The sequence below is a fragment of the Dromaius novaehollandiae genome, chromosome 2, assembly GCF_036370855.1.
Source record: "Dromaius novaehollandiae isolate bDroNov1 chromosome 2, bDroNov1.hap1, whole genome shotgun sequence".
Taxonomy (NCBI): Eukaryota; Metazoa; Chordata; class Aves; order Casuariiformes; family Dromaiidae; genus Dromaius; species Dromaius novaehollandiae.
Window position 1 is genome coordinate 16,209,079 of NC_088099.1, and position 25,910 is coordinate 16,234,988.

Sequence of the window (25,910 nt, forward strand, 5' to 3'; positions counted from 1 at the left end):
GTTGCAGCAGCTGGTAGAGCAGCCGCCACCACCGCCACCACCACCATGCCAGAGCTCGCTGCAGTCCCTGCTGGGACCCCGCTTGCAACGGGGGGTTCACCAGGAGGTAAACCTGCTCCTGGCTCCTTTGAGTGGGAGGAGATGAAAAAACAAACAGACTTCACGCATGTAGCCAGCTGTTTGGAGAAGCTCCATTCTGGAAAGGAAACAGGGCTTGAGTTTGTCCAACCCTGTCTGGGGGAAGGAAAAGCCTTGTCCTTCCCTTCCCACTGGGGTTTGTACCCAGAAATATGCAGAAATATCCCATCCCTAGGCTTATGGCTTACGGTCTGGCCCAGCCCTAGGTGCTTCCCCACACCAAATGGAGGTAGAAGACAGTCACAAAAGAAGATATTGGTGTCATTTTCTTCATCCAGCCTGTTTTATAAATGGAAAAATATTAAATCTGCAGGAAAGAAATCCCCAAACTTCCTGTTTCTCAGAAAGCAAAGCTGCCTCAGAGTCATCTCAAATTAGAAAGAGGATACAAAAGAGCAGACTCATTTGTTTGTTACAGTTTAGCAAAGAACTCCAGTGCAAAATGCACAGCTCAACATTTCTCAGCTGAAGACTGGATAGCATACAAGGAAAGTAAGCTAAAAACTCCTGCCTGTTTGCTGCCCTACCGTTATTTATGTTTATGGCAATAACTGAAAGCCCTAGCGACCCCATTACCTGGATGTAATTCAAACATACAGTAAGAATCATCCAAGAGAATTCATTCCCACATTATTTAGCAGCGTTTAGAAAAGGATTTGGTATGGATATGAATAAAAAGAATGGCTTGCAATAGCAAAAATAAATTTGTCCGGACAGAAAACTTCATGCTTTGTGGTTGAGGTCAATCTCTAATTTCTAGGGATTAGAGTGAATCTTTCATAAAGGCAGATTATCCTAACGCTCCTTTCCCTGGAGTAGCTTTCACTTTCTTCTGAAGATCTGCTCTTAGTCACTGCCAGAGGGAAGAAAATGTGCTTGATGTTTTTGATTTCATAGGGCAGTTTCTACTTCTTGATGATTTATATTCAAAATGGGCTAAAAAGCAAAAGAATTTGAGAAATAAAGTGATATCATTCTTTCTTTGGCAATGGAAGACCAAGGCTCAGAAACATTTGTAGCCTTTTTCAAGGGCATTTTTGGAATCTCTGGCAAAGTCACATCTCTTGATTGTCTATCCACAAGAAAAACTTTATTCATGAGCTGTTTTTTCTTTTGATGGAACAGCAGCCGTGCTTTTAGTTTTGTTCAAGAATGAAGATCACAAGAAAGATGCTTTGTCTTGAGACTCCCGCATCCGAGCATAGTTTGATTTCAGTTGAGATGCAGTAATGTTGGTTCACTTGCTAGTGTTACCACTTCCAGAATGTGAATAGCCATATGAGTACTTGTTTAAAAACACTAAAGTGATGAAATCTGAGATTCCTGTAGTGGACACGAGAGATACGGAGTGCTGAGAAATGAAAATACATTTGTGGCTAATTCGTTAGAGATACTGCCCGTGGAAGATGTAGTTGATTGTGATTTCCCTATAGTACTGTGAAGATTAGTATCTACCCGAGTTATATCTGCCCTGTAAATGACAAGAGCTCAAGAGAAATGCCAGCTTCGACTCTGCTTCTAACAATGTGTAAATTTGGGGGGTCTGAATAGCATGCATTGCTTTGATCGTAGGTCTTTCTCACTTTTTCTGTTCTTCAGGCAGAGTCTGAACAGAACTCCAGGTTGTCTGGGACAAAGGTATCTGCCCACAGAGCCATCACAGGGGAGAAATAAGTTCCATGCTACCCATCGCACCAGGATGAACTCACTGTATCCCTAATGGAAAAATTAATCAAATTTTCTTTTCAAATAACGGTAATATTCTTTTTTTACTGATCCACATGTCATTTTAAATGACCTCTGTTGTCTCAGCTTTCTTAGCCTGTAAAATACAGCTAATACAGTTAGTTCTGTTCCTAAAGCCCATTTCATAATGTAAAGTGATAGTATAATCCAAGTTGTACCAGGTATCCTGAATGGAAAAAACTGTTCAATTTTAAGACCCAAGAATAAAGATGGGCCCAGAATTAAGGGATAAAGAACACTCATTTCTCCATCTCTCCTTTTAATCTTAAGTGGCCTTAAATGGAAAGCTGAACTTGCCGAGAGCGACAATGTTCTTGTAACAACTGAACTATCTAATTAAAGTTTTTTAGAAAGAGGAGTAATTACTTCTGGATAACTGAAGAACTTTATAAAACTGGCTATAAATTTGTGTCTGAAAACAAGAACAAAACACAATTTTGCTATCTGATTTGTTCTTCCAAAATGTTTGGACTCCACAGCTCCTTTCATTCAGATCAGCCTGGTTCATGCATGAGAAGTCAGCTACTCTACCTCATTGTCATGCAAAACCAGGTGGAGTTTGGCAGAAGTAGAGTATGTGAGAGAGGATGATCAGCCAGAGCCCCCCTTACACAATCTACATGTCTCCAGTGAAACTAAGGCAAGGAAGTATATCTCCTCTCCCTAAATATGCATTGTACCAGCCTTGGTGTTTCAGATACAAACTAAGTTCTTTGCCTCCTGGTCTTACTGCTGTACAGAGTTGCTGAAGGCTGCTGTGCAGCTGCCTTTTGCACTGCCGGACACTCTCAGTGGCTACTGCGGGGTCTGACTAGCTTAGTTCTTCAATCAGTGTTTCACTGCTGTTCAGGGCTCACTGCTGTTTTCCATATGATATATAGGATATCTAGTCACAAAAATGAAATACCTGTAAGCTAAAAGATACACAAGTGCAACCACTTTTACCGGGCCATTTCCTGAGTTGATGGTTAAGCATACTATCTGTTACAAGCTTATCCCTTTTCTTTGCTTTATACCTCAGTGCAGAATGATTTGAAAATTACAGGGGCAAAACAAACAAAACAGGCTGACTGCATGGCAGAAAAGGAGCTTGTCACCATATCCTGCTCCCTTTTCTAACCTGCAGCAGTTCCCTGTGTGTTCCTGCCATTCTCCTATGCATTTCCCTTCCAGCCACTGTTTCCCTATGGAGCTCCTCAGCCCATATTATTTTGAACATCTGTTGGCACTGAACTCCTGTAACTCTCAATCTGTCTCCCCTTGGCTTCCTTCTTCCTTCCAGTTTATCCTTCTTATTGTTGTCTTGGTGAGACTTCCCTCCTTCTTCCCACCATCCTCCTGCTGCTACCAGCATTTTCATCCCTCCGCCTTTTGGGTGGCACCAGACTGACTTACCATCAGCAAGGAGAACATTTTCAGAGAGCATGCCTGAGACAACTGTGTCTACCTGTTAACATGCTGCCACCCAAAGAGTCACTCCTGCTCTTCTCCCTGCTGCTTTAGGCTACAGCCTCTGCTTCCCTTTTGCCTAAACAAGCTGATTGCTCAGCCTCTAAAGTGGTAGAAAACTAATCCAGCAAAAAAAGAGTGAACAGTTTTCTGGCTGTTTAGTGAGTCAAACTGGTCAAACTGAGGTGTCATGGAAGTGTCAGCACTGTGCATAGGAAGAAGCAAAGATGCCTTACTGAGAGTAGGGAAAGTAGGACACCCTACTTTCTGTAAAACACTGTAAAATACTGAGGTATGCAGAGTGTAGGAGAGATTTAGTTCTGTTGCCCTCTATACCTGTAGTCTGTAGTGGCAAGGTTGTGTCACTGTAGAGGTAGAGTCTAAGAGTCTAAGAAATCCTACCTTCTTGCTCATATAGGGCCAATATATCAGCACAGGACTCCTGAGTGGGAAGGTACAGCTCCAACTCATTTCCGCTGAGTCTGGCTGTGCTGAATATAACAAGCACAGGAGCATTACAGCAACTCTGGCCAGCGTCTGGAGGAGTGAGCAGAGACCTTGTGTAACCACTACCTCCATTTGAGGGTTCTTGAGACATAGCCTTGTGCATCTGCTTCATCTCATCAAAAAGCTACATAAACATAAATATCCATGTTAATTTTATTATAATTCACTCTTTAGGTGGAGGAAGCTGAGGCAAAAGTGAAGTGGCCTATGCCTATAAAGGGGACAGCCTGAGATCAGCCGCTGCCTCCACTGTTTGCCAGAAACTGGAATTTTAACTACTTAGTTGGGAAAAATGCTATTAAAGCCAGCAGTGTCAATTGGCCTAAGCATAAGGCCTGTGTGCTACTCCAGGGTCTTCCAGTAACTCCCTGTGTACCCGCAGATAAGCAATTTACTTCTCTAATGTAAAACAATAAGGGACAACAGCACTCTGACAAGCGTATCATTCTTATTTCAGCACAAATTGGAAACCTAGTGTTGGGAAAAATTAAGCAGGGGAATTAGAAATTAATATATAGAAATAGAGGATAGATTTTAGAAAACAATATACAGAGTAGGATAAGAGGGCTTTGGGGAAGTTAGATGTACATATATCCCAAGGGACATATTTAAGGGCTATTTTCTTCCTACCCGTTCCCTGTGCAGGAGTATCAGCCAAGCTTGTAAGTGACCCCTAAACAGATAACATGTTGATTTTCTTCCTATTTCTTCAGGTTTTGAAATACTGAAACTAGATGAAGCTACTCTTGGATCATGCCAGTGTAAATAAGAGGCATTCAGCCCTGTTAGATGTCTGACCTGAAAAAACTGCATGTTTCCAATACAGCAATCTGCTTGATATTCCTCAAATCATGTAACATCTTGTTGCACCAACAGGCAGGTAGGCAACTTATCTGAAACACTGACAAGCATACACAAATGTGTAGTTAGTGTAAAACAGTTATGCTTAATTCCTTTGTTTTTCCTGTTTTTTTTTTTTTTTTTTTTTGAGGAATCTTTTGTAGTCATCTTTTCCCCTTCTGTAAATCTGCAGCTGATAAATTATTTCTGTTCACTTTAATCCATTTTTTATTATTCTTCAACATCTTTCATTTTATTTTTCTAGTGTTGCTGAAAATAAATTTTTTCAAGAGCTCAGCAGTATAGTCAGGGAGATGTTTTCAACAGCATGGGTACTTCTTGGAGTTAATGAATTAGTAAATGAGGAAATAGTGATTTCAAATTAGTTAATTGGCTTAACTTAAAAAATCCATGTATTAATGAGTGCTGTTAACTAAATTGTCATATATTGGTTTTGACATATTCCCATTTGAGTTTTCTTGCTGTCTCTTTGTTTCTGTGCAGAATGCATGAGTGGGGTTCTAATGCACCACGGATCTGCCTGGTTTCCTATGGAAACAGGGCTTCTGCAGTCATCTCTCAAGGACTGTAGTCCTCTAAATTTTGAACCCGTTGACTGATTTTGACAGAGAGGTAGAAGTCCCAAAGACAACTAAGTTCCAACAAGTTTCAATAAAACAAGTTGCCACATACAGAGAAGTCTTATAAGTACCTTGACTGAAGGAAAGGAACGTTATGAACGCATGGGTGGTGAGACTTCAGAGAATCCATTCAGAAGAGAGACCATAGGAAAACATACTTAAGGTAGGAATAAGCTTTATTCCAAAGCTCCTTAAAGACCAAAGTCAATCAACCAAGAAACATAAATCATAGCAAATCAGACTTAATTAATTCTAGGGCTCACCAACATAATTGTTTTTTTGTGCTGGCTCAACACATTCTCGTTTTGTTTCCTTAGATGACCTTACTTCTATGGCCAGTGTATTTTTATTACAGTTTATGCTCTAAGCAGATGCCCTTGCATCTGTACTTTTTCCCAGGCTCCTGCTGTTTTCACCTCTACTCCATTTCCAAGTATTTATTTTGCTTAAAATGAATCTAGCTCTATCTAGATTTTAATAGACTTGTAAGCTAACTGAATCAGCACTGTGTCCGTGAATAGGACCTATGGCTACATCTGTATTAGTAAATTAAGCACGCTCAGAAACATCGAGGCACGCTGATGCAGAACAGCCTGCATCCGTACTATTGAATCAGATTACCTGCCAAAACAGGGTGGCTGACAGCAAACTGCCTATGGACAATTGTTCCTTCCCTGTGCTGTTCCTGGGAATTATTTGAGAGTGTTAGCTGTGGTGTTCGTGTCTTAGCCAAAAACACACCAGGCATCATTCTGATGATTTCATAGTAAAAATAATCATGTTTCAATGCCTTGGACTATCCCCTGGCACTGCCTAATTAACTGTATAACATGAATATCCTTACCTATGGGCAGTTCATGCATGGCTGTCTCTCTCTGCTCCAGTCTGCTCCAACTAACTGCTCGTATGAGTTGCACAGAACCTATGAGCTTAACATATGAGTTGAGCATCCCTAACTTGTTTAATTTAAAAAGAATGAGCTCAGACCTTCTGTTTAAATGAGTCCAGCTTATTTTGATGGAAAGAGAGAAACTGCATCTCACACGATTACCTCAACTGAAAGACTACAAGGGACAGGATTTCCAGCAGGAAGACTGAACAGGCAGGGCAAACTGAGGAAGATGTGAATAAAATTGATCCTACATACTCCTGAAACTGTGAATTCTCAGCGATCACACTTTTTTTCTCTAAAAGTGCAAATTTCTTTTTTTTTTTTAAGTGCGGTGATTTTGGTATAAGGCCAGGAACATGAGGTGCTGAATTGTTTCTGTTTCTCTTCGGATTGCATAATGCACTCATTACACATCCTACTTTCTCTCTGGTCTCAAGCAGAATTCTGGGCTCTTGTCATCTCCTGGGAATCTCCAAGCTAAGTTTCCTCCTTCATTTGTTCCTTCCTTACTTCCTTTATTCCTTCCTTCCTTCCATCCCTCCATCCTTCCTTCTGTATATGCCTTCCAACAACATAAAATACATAGGTAGCCCTTGCAGTCCTTTTAAAAGTCACAGTCCAGAAAAGCACATAACCACATGCTGATCTCAAGTGAAGAGGCTACTCATGTGCTCAAAGTTATGCAAGTGCCTAAGTGCTTTTGTAGATCAAAGCTTGGATTTACTGATGTGTATCTGAAGATCACAGGCTCAGCCATTACTCCAGAACACCTTAGAAATAGGTTGTACTTGCTCCTTCTTCTTTGTTTGCATTCCTCTGGGACTTTGATAAAGAAGGGAACTATTTATTTTCCCACAAATGTTCTTGACTGGAAAGTAGAAATCCTATTTTTAATTGTACATTATTCTGTCTCAAGAGGGAGGAGAAAAAGGAAGGATGGAAATTGTTTATGAATATAATATACTTTGTATTAAGATATAAGGATAACTTATCAAGGCTAGCTTTGTTACAGATGTTACAGGCACCTGTTAAGAATGAAAGGAATTACAAAAGAGTCTTGTGGTACTGCAGCTCCTGGGCCCTCTATCAGTACTTCCTTTTCCCATTCCCCTTTTCTCAGGTATTTCCTCTTCAGCAGTAAAATCCATGCTTGCTGAAGTTCGGCAAACAAAATCTCAGCTCAAGAACAAATGTTGGTTTTTTTTCTTTTTATTAATTTGTTTTAATAACTTCTTCTATGTTTAATTTATTCCCATTTTAGAAGAAGTTTACATGCTTTAAATACTAAGGCTCCTTTAATTTTATTCTTCAAAACCAAAGTTAATTAAAAAGAAAACTTAACCAGAAAGCAAACAGTTATTTCATAATCACTCAAGGCCATATCTGTCTTCTGTTCTGGGAGCAGCAACTCACTGAAAGAAGCAGAACTGGCAGATATGTGGGGGATGTGAAGGCAAAAGAGCCTGCTCCTTCACAGCAGGCCTAGAAGCTGGGCGCACTTCACATTACCTTGATGCTGTGGAAAGTCCTCAACGAATAAACCATGGGATCAAACTTTTCATGAAGCTGGGAGAAGGAGCAAAGCTTCGTCATTCTTCCTCATATACCTTCTGGCCCTCTTGTTGGAAGTCCAGTAGGGAATTAACTGGGATGTAATCCTGCAAGAATATCCATCTCTCTTCCCCAAGTACTCAGGTGGTGACAATCCTTCCATCCCTGGAAGGATCTTAGTGGTTCAACATCTTAAAACGGGCCTCATAGCACTAATCTGCAAGTCATCTATTAATACTCCTGGCCCTTTTCCTTGCATGACCAGTGGAACAACATATGCTAAGACTCATGCCAATCTACTGAGAACATGGCAATATCATTTGTCCAAAGGGGCAAAAAGCAACCCTTTTCAAGATGCCTTCACCCTGGTTCTGTGCTCTTGGCAGGTTGCAGTCCTCTAGATCTGCTCTCATGTTTAGCTTGTGAATTCTTCTTTGCAGGGAGTCCCCAGCTGAAAAGACTGCCACGTATCAGGCTGTTGTAACACCTGCTCTCCTCCATGGATCCTGTAGTTTGGGCAGACCCTGTATTTGATGGACCGGATGGTTCTGCTTATGCTGGGATCTAGGCATGGCCAGATGAGAGACACAGGGCTTCCATCTCTGATGAGCCACCAGTGCTGTAACTCTCTTGTTAAGGTCTCATCAGCACAGGGCTGGACAGTTGGTCAGGGTGGACTCTTGATGCTCAAAAGGGACCTTGCTTGCTTGTGGTGAAAGAACAGCTGAAATCCAGCTTGAAAGGCATGCTGAAATTATCCCTTAAACTTTGCAAGATCATTATCAATAAGTGGGAAAAAAAATTTTAGATTATGATGTCTGACGTGTAATGATATAACTCAGCCTATGCCGCAAAATGCATAACGAATGGAGACCAGGAGAGCCTCAAGGAAGAAAGCTCAAGGAGAATCAATTAGCACTTTCCAGTCATCAAAACTGAACATGTACAGCCATAGCTGTTCATTACAGATGAATCTATTCTCACACAAGCAAATACATGGGTGGTGAAGGTAAATAGCTTCATTACCCTAAGTGCCTCATAATCATCCTTAATTATGATGAACAGCCATTATTACTATTATTATTACAATTAGACCTGTTAGACATAACACTGGTTTCAGAAGGCTTTGCATTAGGCCTTAAAGTGTCCCATACTAATATGGCATTGTGCTATAATTTCCATCTGTATTTTCTGATACTTTCTTTAGTTGTGCTTTACCGCTGGTGAAATACAAGTATAGTTGAAGGAGTTTTGTCTCTCATTTTTAGAGTCTGCTTTTGCTCGGTCACTAACAGAATGTTATTGTGTCTTAGTTTTGTTTTTTATTTCCACAGTTTTTGCAACAGTCTGCATATAAGACCCTGACAGATACAAACAGTTTCTACAAGAGCAAAGACCTCTCCCTAACATCATTATGCTAATGCTTTGTGAGTATAGCACCTATGGGAATTCCATTTTGTCAGAGTTTTTCCTGGAAGTCATGTATTATGCCATTGTATAATATACACTGTCTCTGCTGCAACTTTAAACCAAGAGAGATGAGAAAATTTAACCCAACTTGCAGTGTAATTATTCGAAACTAAATAGAACAGTCACTTTCAGTGGAGATAAGAACAAACCAAAACTCTGGCGCAAACCAAATTCCCAGCATTTTATTTCACTCCCTGCCTCTTTTTTTCATTCCTACGCATGTTTGAGCAGTGTAAATCTGGTCAGGCTGCCCCTTTCCCTCTGCAGAATCTTTCTCTGTTATGACAAACTTTGCCAACCAGCATTAAATTCTGTTATTGTCTGGGAACACCTTAATTACATGTCCTACGTCCAATTTTCCTTGTATACAACTGTCCACACTCCCAGTCTTCCCGAAGGGTGATCCACTTTATAAGTCTACCACTCCATAAAAAAGAATTCCAGGAGTTAAAACTCTGACTCTCATTTATTATGCAAAATTTGTGATTAAAGTGCAAGTTGCTGACTTCCTGAGAGCGTATTCCAGCTCTTTCAGAATGGGGATTCTATGCCATAGAGTATTTTACCGTGAATGTAGGCACTTTAATAAGAAAAGGATTGATTTTGAAACTGGCACAACATCCTAATGATTGAAAATAATGTATTGATTTTTTAAAAAAAAATTAAAGCCATCTTTCCATTCATAATGGAAGGTCCTGCCCTTCTTGAGATTTATCACCATAGGCCTTGGGTGAAGCCTGGATATTTTGCTCTTACACAGCTAACACAAGGGAAGGAACAAGATATCAAGATGGATAGGTTTTTTATTTTATTTATTTAAACCAGCTTAATGTTGGCATTTTATGTAGATAGAGAAGTGTGGGTAGAAAGTCTTCTGAATTAGGTGGGAACAGATGCCAAAAGAAACAGAAATGTGGACTCTCTGTCCTGTTGTGCCCAGCGTAGAAGGTTGCAGGCCTTGCAGGTAGTCCTGTACATGGAAGAGGCAGAATTTAGGCTTTCATCTACCTGCCCACAGCTGTGAATGCCTGATTGAAAAGGTGAGACTCAAGGCATAAACCTGAAACACGGCACACTGCCAGTGATCTGGCTGTGTATCTCATGTGAGCATGAGAATGAAGCAGGCAATGCAGTTGAAATGTAGGTGTCTGGTATCATTACAAATGTAGACTTGACACCTCCGAGGTAAATTTGCCATTGCTGTGGAAGAGCTACATTGTTTTTAGGGATTGATCTGAGCTGATGGGTTCACATGTTCAAGGCCTGAAGCTTCTAGGCTAAGTTTCCCAGCTGTGATGGTGATTCTTGGTCCAGAATAATCTGCAAAGAGGTGGTGTCCCTTTGCTTCTATTCATTGTTATTGTTGGTATCTAGTATGGCTTTTTTTTTTTTTTTAAGCCCAGCATTTATTATTATTCTTCCATTTATTATTGCTTATTTTATTAATTTAGAACACTTGCTGCCTAGCAACAAGTGCCTTTAATTTTAAAGATATATACATTTTAAAAATCCCCATAAATTAATGTGCCACCCCCAACAAGTGGCAACACTAAAACCGTCACTAACCTGTCACTAGCTGATGATTAAAGGAAGGGACAGAATAATAATCTGCCTAAAGCAATGCAGCAACAAGAGCTGCATGCACAATGTGCACTGAAGGAGCTTCATTCCTCCCTGCAAGCTGTATCATGTTGACTCTAGAAGACAGAAAACCAGCTACAGAAAAAGTAAAGTTTCTTTCTGACTCAGGAACAGTGGTTTCAAGTTTGTCCTGCCTATCTATACTACCATGATGCTTTTCTTTATTCAGCATGTTGGTACAATTAGCTAAAGATACTTTGTATCTGACAGCTGGTGTTATCTGCATGGCGAACATCATGTGCTCAATGCTAAAAGCACCTAGACTTAAACCCTCCTGAGCAGAGTGTATGGGCCTGACCTGTTGGTGGTGGAGAATAGCTCCACTGAGGTAGGAAATGAATAAAAGCTGTTCACTGGACAGCAACCATTGTGGAGCCTCAGGTTATCTTGCCATTATTTATATTCGAACTGTAGTTACAGTCTCTGTGCCAACAACCCACAGAGATCTCCCATTATGCATCTTTGCCTGTCTGTAAGTTTGAGGCCTGATCCAATGTTCACTAAAGCCAATGGAAAGCTTCCTGCTGATTGCAATGGGATTTGGTTCTCACTGCACTAGTATAAATCAGGAATGCTCAGCCTACACTCTGTAGGCTATGTGCAGTTTGCTAGGATAATTTATCTAGGTCATGGCCTGCCCCAAACTTCCCTCTACTCCTAGGAAAATGTTCCCTCCCCATCATGGGATGGTGATTTGGAAGGAGGGCAGCCAGGAACAGGCAGGCTGGATTGCTGCAGAGGAAGCAGACTGTGCCTGCCTTCCCCCTTTTTGGGGATGACTCAGGAGCTAACAGGGTCTTACCTGTGCATTTCCACTGTGCAATGAATGTAAAGGCAGTCCCATAAACATTAAAACACCAGACATGTAGCAGCAAGTCCATGGGAACCCCATGAGTAGCCTCTGCTCCACAGAATAAGGTGTGCTCCCTTCCCTGCTGGAAGCGTTGGGTCCCACATGATTGCAATCGTAGTCTCACATACCAGATCACACAGACAGCGTGGTGGGTTAGTCTGCGGTTGGAAGAAAGGAGGTGTGTAGTTTTTGCTGCTCCTGCTGTAACCGACTTTCCATTCTTTCATAATGTAAAATTCTCCCTGGGTTGCAGCCCAAGCCTTTCAGGAGGCAAAACCACTTGCTGAACGTCATGAAGAAAGTGAGTTGCTATGCTAAAATGCTGGCAGGAGTTCAAACCCAGCAGAAAGTCTAGAACAGTACGAAAACACACCATACAAAAATTGTGTGAGCAGGACCTTTTGTGTGCTGCAAATGCTTGGTGTGCATTTGGGCAACTTTTTCTTTTATATAACAAAATGTTTTTTAAAAAGGGAGAAGGAAAGCAAAAAAGCATTCTCTTAAAGGGACCACCTGGTAGGAACATAGCCATGGTTGTTAGCTTTGGCAGTAATTAAGATGGGGCAGTTATTCAGAGGCCTGGGTTTGTTGGCAGTCTCTGCTCAGTCCTTTTGCTCTAGTGTTTATAATCACTGACTGAGGACACACAGCAGGAAAATTAAGGACTGAATGGGCTTGGAAAGGACCGACCTGTTCTGCGGTCTCTGGAATGACTTTTTTGAACAAAGATACACCGAGTCTGCTTAGCCCTGCAAAGTGCAGTTTACAGATACCTGGAACAAATTAGGGGTAATGGTCTGGGTAAATTAATCTGAGCATTGCTAACATGCATAGAGTGCTTCTGAGGCTTGAGCTAACTAGTTCAGAGCTAGCTCCATAGTTTTGTGCAGCTTAGACATACTTTTGCAGGGCTGCGTGGGACTTCGTCGCTGTCACACACTGAGCACTTCTTCTGCCTTCCAGTACTAACACTTGCTGTCTTGTGCCAACACTATCTAGTCCCTCTATAAAAACACTCAGCTGCACATTTTGTAGCTTCTGTAAGCCATGTTCTTGGCTTATACTCCAGTGGCTCCTGCCTTCCCTATCTCTCTCCTGACATGTCAACCTCCTGTTGTTTTTCATTTCTCAGGTTGCCTGCAATGCCTCCTCCTTGCTTCTTCGTGCCAAGGAACTGATAAAGTTTCAATTTCCTTTCTCTTTATACTATTTTCTCCCTTCATCAGGGGTGTGTGCTCTCAGATCTTACTTTCTTTTTGACTCCTTCATCCCCTCCTCATGCTGTTTTGACTACATTTGCCTCAGTTATTTTTCTCATGCCTTTTCTTGCCCCATATGAAGGTTTCAGTCTGACCCAGGTTTCCCTTCTTCTTTACCTTTGGCATAGTTTCCTTCACATTTTCAGGTCAAATGGTACCCAGATCAAGCCAAGAAGTTCTGGCCTATCTAGCAGCTATCACAAAAGGGAGCATTTGTTTGGCCTTAAATTGCTTGGAGGTTTAGGTGCCTCAGATGAGCTTTCCCTTTCAAGAGGAAGTATACTGCTGACCAGCGAGATATCAATCCCAGGACTGTCTGTCAAGATGGATGTCATCACACTGCAGCAAGTAACCGAAATCCTGAGCATAGCAGTCACCCAGATGGTGAGTATGGATATTCTTGGATGTGCAATTATAGGTTTTTACATGCCCAGTAAATACACATTCCTTTCTGCGGCTCATCTTCTTTTGCCATGGTTGGCAAAAGGATTCTTGATTATCACTTCTCTTTCTTCCTTCTCATGTAGAGTATCTTGGAGACAAGTCTTAAAGTTTTAGTGATGCTTTAGTGGAAACAGGATAAGCAGCCCATGTAATGGGTAGTTTACTGGCAGATTCCCTTTTCTTAAAAGTATTATCTGAGTTTAATGAGTTGAAACTCACAAGTATAATTAGCAAAAGGCTTAAGATACTACTCTCTGAACTTAATGGAATTTAATTTACAGCCTGAACAATTACATTTACATGTTCAAGCAAATGTTTGCCTTTATTTTAAAGTCTTCATCTCTTCTTATCTTCCAGGTCTTACTGAGGCAAAAGTTCACGCATTAAGCTTTGTGGTACAAGGACATCTGACTTCACTTGGCTTGGAAACGGAATTTGTGAAATGTGATCCCTGAATATATCATAAAAGGACGTAAGCTCTTCTAATGGAAAAAATGTTATCAGCTTTTAAAATGTATGTGCTTAAGCCTTAAAGGAATGCTGTGTAGTATTAGTTAGCACAGCAACCTGCAAGTTCGCCAGACAAAAAGGACTTATATTTATTAGGCTGTGGAATGTGTTTGAAAGAGGTATTTTTTTTTAATTTTGGATGAATTTCTAAGCCTATTGCTGCTGATGGATGTGTATGTGAAAGTATGTTCATTTTCCTCTGTCACTGTGGGACTATATTGTGAGAGACTGTAGATTTTATCTATGTAAGCCACAACACAGTTCAGTTTTCTATAGCATCTCCTAACATACAGGTATCACAGTCAGCCAAGAACATCATGCTTTACAGATCTGAGTACCTTGGGCAGGAATTCCCCATCACCATCCAGAAGTCATGAAACCAAAGAGAGAAATGAGCACGAGGAAACAGGGTACCTCAGGCCGTCTGCAACGTCAATCTTCCTAGCCCATTCAGGTAAATAAAGGCTCCTTCTGTTCTGTTCTGGACTTGGGGAGAAAATCCAGTAGCAGTTGGGGCCTTTCTCTGAGGCAACAAGAAGCCAACTGTTCATCAGAATATGAAGTGCTGGAAAGTCATAGATAGGAATATCCTGAAGTAGCAGGTGCAGGGGTTGAAGTTAGACCAAGTGAAAGGAGATGGAAGAGGTGAGAAAAATATCAGCCTGTGAGCAACAGAATGGCTTACAGTGCAGGCTGGTGCAGAAAGACGCCTTGAACAGATTCTCTGCTGTCCTCCCTCTACTCCTGTATCAATATTTTTGGAGAGAAACTGCTTCTTGAGAAAACCAATTAAAGTGAACTGAGTGTAAAAGCAATATAGTCATGCAGTTAGCAGGCTGTGGAAAGCAACCAGATGACAGGTTTTAATGTCAGATATTCCTGTTTGGTCCTGCTTTGGCAAACAGCAGAAAATTGTGGTCTAAGTAGAACAGTAAAGACTATATTCTGATTCAGACTTTTTCTTTTATCAAAGCAGGACATGGAATCTTACAGCAAAAAGGCTACCACACCTTGCAGTTAGGCTGGCCTTCTTTCCTACTGTTTCTAGTTTTCTGGGCTAAGAAAGAGTCTCTGTCCTCTTCCTTAGGGTCAAGGGTAGATATATGAATATGCAGGTTCATGATTTCAAATTTGATAGCAGTGAGAAGGCCAAACAGGAACCATTAAACTATTGAACTGGACACTCTACAACATACATAGCATTTGTCTCCAATAATCCTAGTCCCAGGGCAAGGTGAAAGTAAGGTATTAATTATGATTTGAAGGAATATATCTGAGAATTTCTACACTGCAGCACAACTAAAGGTGTGCAAGATGCCTTTAGACTAGCCAAGTTGAGTGCAGCCAGAGAGCGACCGCAGCAGCACAGCGTGCGGCTCTGATTAGTAACGGTACTAGAGGTAATTCACATGTTAGTTCGCATTATGTCAACAGGACCTGCAGCAACTTTTAGGTGTTGTCTGAGTATGCACCCGAAGTGGGTCCATGCTGTATCACATAGTTACAACTGCTAAATTCAGGTCCAAATGAAAGTTAGTTCTGCCTGTGATAGGTGAAGGTAGCTGTGTTTCTTATCAATATTCATGGACTATCCTTGGTTGTATGAATGACTGACTAGGCCTGCAAATGTTCATACATTAAGATGGCTCCTTTGATCATTACACTTATATGAAAACAGACTGGGGAGCAGCTCACAGACTTTCACTCTGTGGTTTCACATGGCTCATGTTGTAAATGCTGTTGTCTTTTACTACAGTAACCATTAGCATCAACATATACAAAAGTGCTCATTTTAATTTGACGGATCTTTCCAAATAGGTGTATGTGGGAAAAGGCCTAATTCACTGTGTGGGCTCTGGCTTTTTGTGGAGTCCTTTGGCTTCTGGACCTTTGTGCCGCTGTTCTTCTGCAAGTGCTAGTCTTGATGTGTGGGAGTCCCACCACCTCCTCCTGCAGTAACAGCATGACTCAGTAGATTTGTGCTGTGCTTTGTAAAAGCTCCCTTAGGGTTATAAGGCTCATACCTGTGCACATTGCTTCTCCTCCCTCCCCTCATTTCAAACACAGGAAGATCTTCCCATGTTTGTCAAACTTTCTAGCCCTGTCAAAATGAATGGAAAATGGATTATCCCAGTGTGTCCTGCCACAAGCAGGTGCACTGCCCCGGGATGCCGCGGAGAGTCATTTGCGTGCATGGAGGAAGGCTAGGGCCCTCGTGCTTGCTTTTCTCTCACACCCACACACCTGCTCATGTGCATAAGGACAAAGCTCTGATCCCATGCCTGTGGCTACCCCACTTCCTCTTGAATCACACCACCCACAAAGTAAGCAGGCTTTAAAACTTGGCATTAAGAAAAACAGGAGTAGATTTTCCTGCTGGTAAATTAATCTGCCAGGGCGGACCTATCCCTTATAACAGGAAACTTTAACAAGCTCTTGCATTGAGATGCCCTAATTTGAACAAGGAAAAGTCTGTAGAGAACTGAAATCTGACTTTTCACTCAGAGATAAGGCTATATACTTCTCTCCCTGCAAGCCCACGGATATTTAAAAAAACCTACAAAACAAAACAGAATGTCTTTACATATTTAAATGAATTTAAATGAACCTGCTTTAGATGAAACATTCAATTTGATTTCTTAACTGAGCTTCGAAAGGGTGAGTTCTACTACAAAAGAAACTTATTAAAGAATAATGAAGACTGTCAAAAACCATATGCTTAAAAGCTAGTAAATAACAAAGTAAGGCTTTTAGTCATCCTGACTGGACAAGGTGAGGTCAGAAAGAAACAACAACACATCTGGCACCATGGCAATGGGCTTTTCATGCTTCTTGTTTTTAGCAATTGCTTTTTTAGAGAGAAGTCTCGTTTTTCTTTGGTCATACGTTCTCCTCTGTTGATCACTGCCTTTACTCCGACCCTCTCTGATATAGAAATTCTCTTTTATATAACATTTTTACTTGAAGAGGTGTGTCTCTTTTTAATTTATTTTTCTTTTTAACTGGAACTGTGTTTTCCTCATTTGGAAGAACAGACAACTGAATGAAATAATAACATATTCTAAGCCACTGGTGAAATGCTTTCTTAGAATAGCTATAGTTCAGATGGATTCTGGGGTTGTTGCTTTTTCAGAACATTCATTTATATTGGATCAGTTAATAAGCCAGATCCTATGTCATGTTAAACATTTTTCCTCATTTATTTTCCCTGCATTAATAGCCATATTGTAATTGTACACAATGCCCTGAGCAAAACTTAATTCACTGGCACTGATTTACATCTGTAGAACATGTTCTGATGGGGCTTGCTGCTGAAAAAAAACACATTAAAAGCATATGCAGCCATAAAGAACTGATCAGTTGACATCTAGTTTATGCTCTGTGGGAATGCAATTGTTAATTATTTTACTTTTGTTGCTGTTGTTGTTCATTCCTTAGCATATTCTTTTTTCTTCTTTATAAGTAGGCAAATGATCAATGGTGATCAGGTGCTGTTTCATCTTAAGTACTGTTTGACAGCCCTAGGGTTAACAGAAATCTCAGTGAAAAAATGTTTAGAAACTTATGGTGACAAGAGCACAGGCTTGGAATACTATGCTCAGTCATGTAAGAATGCATTTGAAATTGAACTTAGAAGAAAAATCAGAATTGGATATATTACACTTTTTTAAAATAAAGCAAATGGTTTTCCAATGTGATCTTGATGTTTAAAGAAGATGTAATTAATGAAGCTATTGGTGCATTTTCATGGAACATGACCTTCTCCCTCACTTCCCCCAAATCATAGTAAGGAAAAGCAGAGTGGTTTTTTTATTATTATTTTTTAATGCTGATAGTGGTTAAAATAAGAAAGTCTCAAGTTACACACTAGGATTTGATGGCCAGTGGATGCTGGAGGGAGGATAAGGGAAAGCTGATAATACTGCTAATAAGAGGCAAAGCTAATTCTTGTCCCTGGGACTGCAATGGCCATGTAATTCTGCAGCTTGTAATATCCATTTCTACTTCTCTTTTTCCATCTTTTTTACAGCAACCAAACATATAAAACATTCTGATCCTTACCTTAGTATCAGTTATCTAAATTAGTAAACAGAATTTATCATTCACAATGAGAGGCTATTACAAAACCAAAATGTTTTGCTTGTGTCTAATTCTGACACAGCTGAAAATTTTTGACATAAACCTCATGCATAAGAAAAAAAGCATATTTAACATAGGCCATCTGTAATTTCTGTGTCAGTAGTGAGCTACATAATTGTTTTGAAAATATACATCATTGATTATGTATGAAGACTTATATAACCCAAAAAAGACTTCACATAAATCATTTGAACAAAAAGGACCAGTCCAATTTTGGCCCTGATGAGTGCCTGAGGTACTCATTTCCAAAATATGCAGTATATTTTAAAATAACCAAATGTGTTTATTAAATATTTTATAAAACTGATACAGTGTTGCATAGTTAGAGTGACAGGAGTGTTTAACTTTGCTCTTCAATTGTCTTACCCTAAAAGCCTGTGAGGCATCCCGCCATGTAAAGTTTTTTAAAAAAAAAAAAGATAAAAAGAATAAGGGTGAGGGATGGAGGAAGAGAGTAAGGGAAGGAGGGAGGGAGAAAGGAAGGGAGGAAAGAAGGAAGAAGTAGGGAAGGATGGATGGATGAACAGACGGACTCCTGGACAAAAGCTGTGCCTCAGTTCCTAGAAAAGTACTTCTCTCATACTATCATTTTCAAACAAGGATTCCTAAGCTTTATTCTACATAATTATCTCTTCCTGCAAATTTAAGCCTCAAAACTGCCAAGAATCATAGGTAGCATTTGCAAGCGTCGGCAATGATCTGTAGGATCTACTCAGTCTGCGTCATTCAGAAGTCAAGCTGCACTTGTGGAGCAGGACACTCATCTGAAGGTCTCATAAATACAGTTTAATTTTCCTTTGCTGACAATCTAATGATAGCTACTGTGCCTGCTATAATCTTAGCCATTTCAATATGAAAGGCTATTAGGAATTTATTCAAATATTGTTTGTTCTCCCCCCAAATAATTACTATTGCTAATAGGATTTGTGCACTTTAGCACTAGACAGGACTGAGATATGGAAATCCACATCTAATGGGGTTTTGAGATCTTGATTATTTTTCATTTCAAATAAGAAGAATAAGAAATGTTCTGAAAACCACAATTTCAAAGTGATTGCTTGTATTCTGAAAAAAAGAACAGAATTTTACTTTATTTATTTTAATATTCTTTGATTATATTTACTTAGTTTATTGTGGTATAGTATGGCATATCATCATTTCTTAGTATGTTAGTGGTTTTACTTTAATATTATTTTTAAAATAAATAGGAATGATACTCACATTGATTATATTTATACATCTTTTCTAGATTAGAATCTTCTATCTATCCTATCATGAAATGGTTGGCAAAAGTAGAATAAAGTAAATAGTATACAAATTAGGGTTTTGATTATATTTCCAATATCCTTTTGTTCCATATTTTAGCATTAATGAAAATACTGTATCTCTAATTCATACCTTGAATAACTTACCTGCTAGATTAGAATGTGTGTTGCAATGAAATGTGAAGTGTCAAATACTTCTATTACAACACACACAGGTGACAATGTGTTCCTGAAAAGATGATGGATTTCAATTAGAACCAATTAATAGCTCCTCATAATTATTTTAAAAATTATGGGAAACAAAGTCTTTCTTCTAGGTCTTCACATGATGTATCGTAACTCTACACTGCTGCTGCTAACATGTCATGCAAAAATGCAAAGGAATAAAAATGAAGACAAGAGAAAAACATATGAAACCCCTACTGACCTGACAGTGAATTTTGCATGTTGATACAGTGACGGTAGCTATCAGAACTTGGTCATTCACTTCTTTTGCATGAATACATAAGTGGCTGCAGGATCTTGGCCTTTTCTATGTATAATATGAGTTAAGACACTCAAGTATGCAAAACTGTTATCAGTATGAAAAGAACTACCAATAAAAGGGAAAACACATTTGGGAGAACTATGGATCAGGTGCATATAAGCACTTAAATTTAGCTTAGGGATGAGCCACAGGTAAGAAGTGAGGAAGAGCCTTCATTAATTCTCAGTCCAAATTCAAGTGAAATCTTATGTAAGGTCGGAATTGTTTAAGTGTTTTAGCACTTGGACTTGCTGGCCAAGTGCAGAAGGTAGACATTCTAGAAGATCATAAAGAAGGCTATTCCTGTAGTATTTATGACTGCAACTAGAGGAGGAAATATTTTTATATGAGAGTCTCATCTCAGTTTTGCAAACTCAGGGACAAACACCCAAAATCAATTCAGAATTTGAGCCTGATGTGTCTGCACAGAAAACAGTAACCTCAGTAGCAGAAAGACACATTATCTATAACATGGCTAAAAGAAGCCACTTTCTAGGTCATGGGATCTCTTAATATTCATTTATTGTTTCTTTTTTTCTTTTATTGCCCTGCTGTAGAGCATTTATTTTGCTCTGTCTGACATTGTTCTTGGTAAGCAGCACTTGCCTGAAATTAGTTTCTAATTGGGATAAATGAACTGCATGTATTCATGGGGCCTAGGCAGTTGCTTCTGGCTTCCAGCAAAAGACAGTGAACAAGCAGATTTGGGTGGCTGCTGACAGCTGTTTCACATAGGCTCATGTTATCAGGGCAAACACATGTAAACTATATGAATAAATAACATGCAAATGTTTGCAAGTTGAGTGAATTTAACTTTATCAGATTATCCCCAGGCTAGTTTTAGACCGAATTTAATGGCACTAAATCCTTTAGTGAGCACCACAAAGTAATGCTTCCTATTAACATAGCGAAATTATGGCACTTTCTTCTTTTTAAAATCAACTTTCCACTCAATACCTATGTTGCCAGAATTTCTAGCTCATGACAAAACCATGGCAGCAGGTGTTTACACTGTGACACCTTCTACTCAGCTCTAAGTTGGCAATCTATAGTATTTTTGCATAACAACTGTACTCTTGTTTAACTCGACAATTTTCTTAACAATTCCCACTTTCTGCTTCTGCTAGGCTCTGCTTTTGTCTATATTTTAATTATGTCATATTGATAGTTGCCTTTAAATAAGCTAAACTGCCATTTTATGGCTTTTGCTAAATATGTTTCAGCCATAATCCTATAGTAGCCAAATTCATCTGTTTGGTTAATATTATTGATTCAATTACACCTTGGATGAATCACCCTGTTGCATTCTGGTCTTTTCTTTTAAGTATATGGAAACTAACCACATAGTTTCTTGATGTAAATCAAGAACTGAAATAATAGAACTGTATAAATATTTTTACTCCCAAAAGTCCTTGGAGATAGACTAAAGAATAACACTTGTAGCAGAATTGACTTAGACTGAGATTTAAAGCTGAATCCAAAACAAGTTTGAGTTTAAACCGAAAACAATAAAGCTTCCTTTAAGTTCCAAACAGAAAGGACTTTGCAAAATTTCACATCCAAATTAAATGTGGTAAATAGATTCAGACTGTTAAGCCTCAAAAAGCCTCTGTGATCAGACCATGCAACCTGCTCCATAACACAGGCCACAGAATTTCATCCACTAATTACTGGATCAATCCCAGCAATTTCTTATTGAACAAGAGCATATTTTTTAGAAAGATCTTAAATTAAAGACTTTAGATGACAATGACCACATTGGTAGTTGTTACAGTAGATGTTTTTATTGCATATTAAAAATGCATTTGCTTTCTAGTTAACATTACCTGGCCTTTGGTCTTTTCTTACTGGGATATCATCTGCCGAATTTAAGAATGCCATCAGAGAGCTCCTTGTGTTTCTTGAGTGTTCTTATTGCATTTGAAACAAAACTAATACAGTCATTTCCAATTTTTTCAAACAGTATCTTGCTCATGGATGTGAGCCTAGTTTGTTCTCTGCCTCTCATGAAATTAGAAGAAATGCAGATATTAACATGCTGTGCCTTTACACTCTTCTTTCTTCCTCCTTTCGTTTCTTGCTTGCTTTATTTCTGCTTTGACAAAATCCTGATTACACCTCCTTTAAGTACAATGGTGCCATTGGTTGTTTATTTTGATCAGAAATACACTTTGATGTTTAAATGACTTTGGGAGTTAATCGCTTCTTCCCCAGTGGGCTTTAGATTTGGAAAAAAGTAATTCTGGGGAAAAAAATCTGGTAGATGAAATTATTTTCTTTCTTTCTCTGGCATACTTTTAAGGTATATTTACCTGTAATAAAAGCACCAAGTGAAACTCTTAAGACATAAAGACCACTAGAGCAAAGTTTCTGTCTGCTCTGCTTCTTAAAGGGATATGTTCAGTTCCATGTTCATTTACGTGCCCAGAGATTAAAAAAATATTTGTAGTCATCACTCTTGAGGAAAAGATTTTACTGAAAATAAATGATCTCTCTCAAGATAATCAATATTTGGCAATTTTTGCTTAGAACATCTTGATGCATACCAAGAAAATCAGATTCTGGAAGACTCTCCAACATACAGATGGAATTACTAGGTAATCCATTGCTTGCATCAAAAGGACTAATTTGCTGGCCATGTTCAGGCCCAGATATTATTTCTGTACAGTACCACACTGTCCCAATGAGAAGGAGGTAAGCTTTGCTTTCTTGTGGAGCAACTATTAGGGGTTTCTGTGCCGGAATCGTGTGGGCACAACCCATGTGCCTGAAACCCTGAATCTGCAGCGCAGCCATCAGTGAATCCTGCCTTCTGTTTCTACATAAATTGATAAAAACAGTCCTTATCAACAATCCAGAAAAACAGATGCTCCTGAATGGTACATGTGTTATATTAGCCATGCCGAAGTCAAAAAGCCATTACGGAGGCTGCAGAACTTTGGATTACATTAAGTCACGAATATTAGTGCACTTGCATATGCCCCAAAGTAGAATTTTCACTCCAGCTAAAAAGCACCATGTAACAGAGGTAGCAGATGTTTAATAGCTGCACCATTGACAATGTGTTTAACTGTTATTAATATTTATAATTCAGTAATGATAACCATGGCTCCAAAGTGCACTAAATGCACTATCATTATTGCTTTAAGTTAAACCTTTGTCTGAGTTAATTGGCTATGTGTCCCATTCCTATGTAGCCCATATGGCAAGGCCAGGAAATAATAATATTGTTATCCTGGAAAAAAATGAATGACTGCTCTCAAGCGACTTTTTGGTCTCTAGACAATTATTGACCTGGCTTAAGCAATGGTCATGCTCAGCAGCCATCACTCAGGCTTAAGGAAAGGAGTAATTAAACTACTTCATTTAGGGAGATTACTAGAAACAATTGAAACATTGCTCAAGGCAGTGGGTCACACAGGCTTGATCAAAAGCTATTACCTGTGGCCTGAGAGGTTGACTGGTTATAACTGCGGGGATAAAGGGATGGTGTAGCTAGCTATGGACAGACTGTTGGAGTAGAGAAAGTGAGTACAAAGCCTTCAGAAATTGAGAGAAGCAGTCATGGACATGGCCAAAGAGAAGATACTGCTTTGTCATGGAACTAGCTAGAAAGAAAGGCTGGGGATTTCTTAGCAGGAGAGGTGCTGTTTATACATAGTGAACTCCAAGAAAGAGGCTGTGGTGTGCAGTCTTTTCCAAATGAAGAGGTTACACCAAAGAATATACCCAACTTTTATCTTCCCTTTCTCCTTGTAATAGAAAGCAAGAGTATTGGCATTTGGCTGAGTGCTTGTGCCAAAAGGGATAACAACATTACAACTTTGATCTTATACAATGCTTTTAACTGATGGTCTTAAACCAATCAACAATTCATAACAACAGTACTGTACTTTGTACGTCTGTAAAAGGATTTTTTTAAAAATGTTTGCATCTTCAGTTAGGCTCCTCTTTCACATAAGTAGGGAAATATTTTTACTCTCATACAAGACTGGCTCTGACAAAAGACAAAGGAGGACTCAAACGCTTGACAAGGATTGAAACAGCAGACCGCTGTTTTACTGTTGGATGTATTTCATATCCCAAATCCTAGGATACTGAGCATGAAGAGACCTTTCCACGCACCACCTGGGAATCCCAAGATAGGGAAGTGAATCCTTCCCTTCCCAAGGCCTTCTCCTCCCTCCTGCAAATCTTTCCAGATGTGCACTGGTCCTAGCCAAACATTAATATTCCACAGCCAATTCCAGTATCTTTTGCACTTGTTGTCTGGACTTGGGACATCTTACTATATTGGACTCATTGCCCTTATTCTGCAATAAAATGAGCACTCCCTGCCAATACTGAAAAAAAAGGAAAAATAAAAATAAAAACATAAAAAAAACCTCAAAGCCATAAAATGATGATTCTACTTGTCCCAGGGAAGTTCTTTCTTGGCTTTTGCAAATACCAATGACAGGATGTCCCGGTTATTTGTTGCTGTTCCCATTAGGAAATAGGTGAAATGGTACCTGTCTCGTGCAGGCCTGGTGTGGTTGGCTGCCCCCAGATAAAGTCAAAAGGCTTATAAGCCCTATTTCCCTTCTCTTTCTACACAGAGCACTTTTCTCCAGGAGTCCCCCTCCTTGACAAGGTGTATGTGTTGGGGAAGTAGGAGGCAATGATGCAGAGGGATGCAGAAGAGACAGAGGGACAGCTCCTACCTATTCTGCATCCAGACCAGCCAAAATCCCCTCCTGGCCACTGAGTTGAGGCACTAAGTGCTTTGTCCAATGTCACCACGGAATATCAGTGGCAGAAGCAAGAGCTGACTGCAGTTATAATGTGAATGGAGAGGAAAGTCTGGGGCACAGCAGCTCATCCCAGCACGTGACCCAGCATGCCAGCCCTTCCCAGGCAGTGGTCACAGGGTACAGCTAAACCCCCGCCACCACTTAATCTGTGCCTGGATGCTCTGGATCCAAACCACGGAGAATTGTTACTCAGCTAACTAAATGCCTCTTCTTTCTCTTTAGAACTAACTTCTCTCCTGCCTTCAAAACAAATACTGACAGTATTAATAATGAGTTAGTTATTAAATTTCACTGTTCCAAGGTGTATTTATAACTATGCGACAGTTTTATGTCTAAAAATGTAAAGAAATGAAAAGCAAGCAAGACATTTTTAATATCTTAATTAAAAACAATCAAGAAGTTAAAAACAAAGCACAAGAAATTGAAATGAAAACATAAGAAATTAGAAACCATGTTAAAACAGGTTGTTAGTGGAAAATCTTCCCTGAAGCTCCTGCAATCTGGAACAGTTTTCTTTTATATCATTAAATCTCACTTTAAAACATGTTCTTTGTCCCTGCTCATTTATTTCCTCTTGCCCTGTCATTAGTTGAAAAACATCATGTTCTGAGTTCATATATTTATACTTTAACAATATATTTATAAGATGAATGGGAATAATAATGAATCACATTTGCACATTCAGATGAACACTTTATTGCCAGATTGATCAACATTTCTTGACTCATAGAAGTACTGCTTCTTGAATATTTTTGCTAATAAAATGGAGAGTATAATTTGCTTATATTTCAGACATATATTACTCATAGTTCCAGGATCTTCTAGAAGTTGCCAGATATTCAGGGAAATGTTTGAGTCCTAAAAGTTACATGAATTATGTATTTCTTGTATGAAATTTCAGACGATCCAGTATTTGTTATACCCTATTTGTTATTCATCATTTGCTATTCATTATACTTGTATTTATAAATTTCGGTTACCCAATCAGAGAACACAGACAATGCTATGTGATTTGGTTGACCAGTCAAACACTTCAAATAGTGAATAGATGACACTTAACAATTTGAGAACAAAAAATAGGCTGAAATCTGTTCACATAAAACTGTTCAGTGAATACTTACAAATAACAAATGTGTCTGTAGAAATCAGGATTGTTTCCAGAATGACTCATAAATAGCAAAACAGCCAAATTAGCAACAAACGTTGTTTGCAACAGATAATTCGATCAGTTATAGATAAAACAGA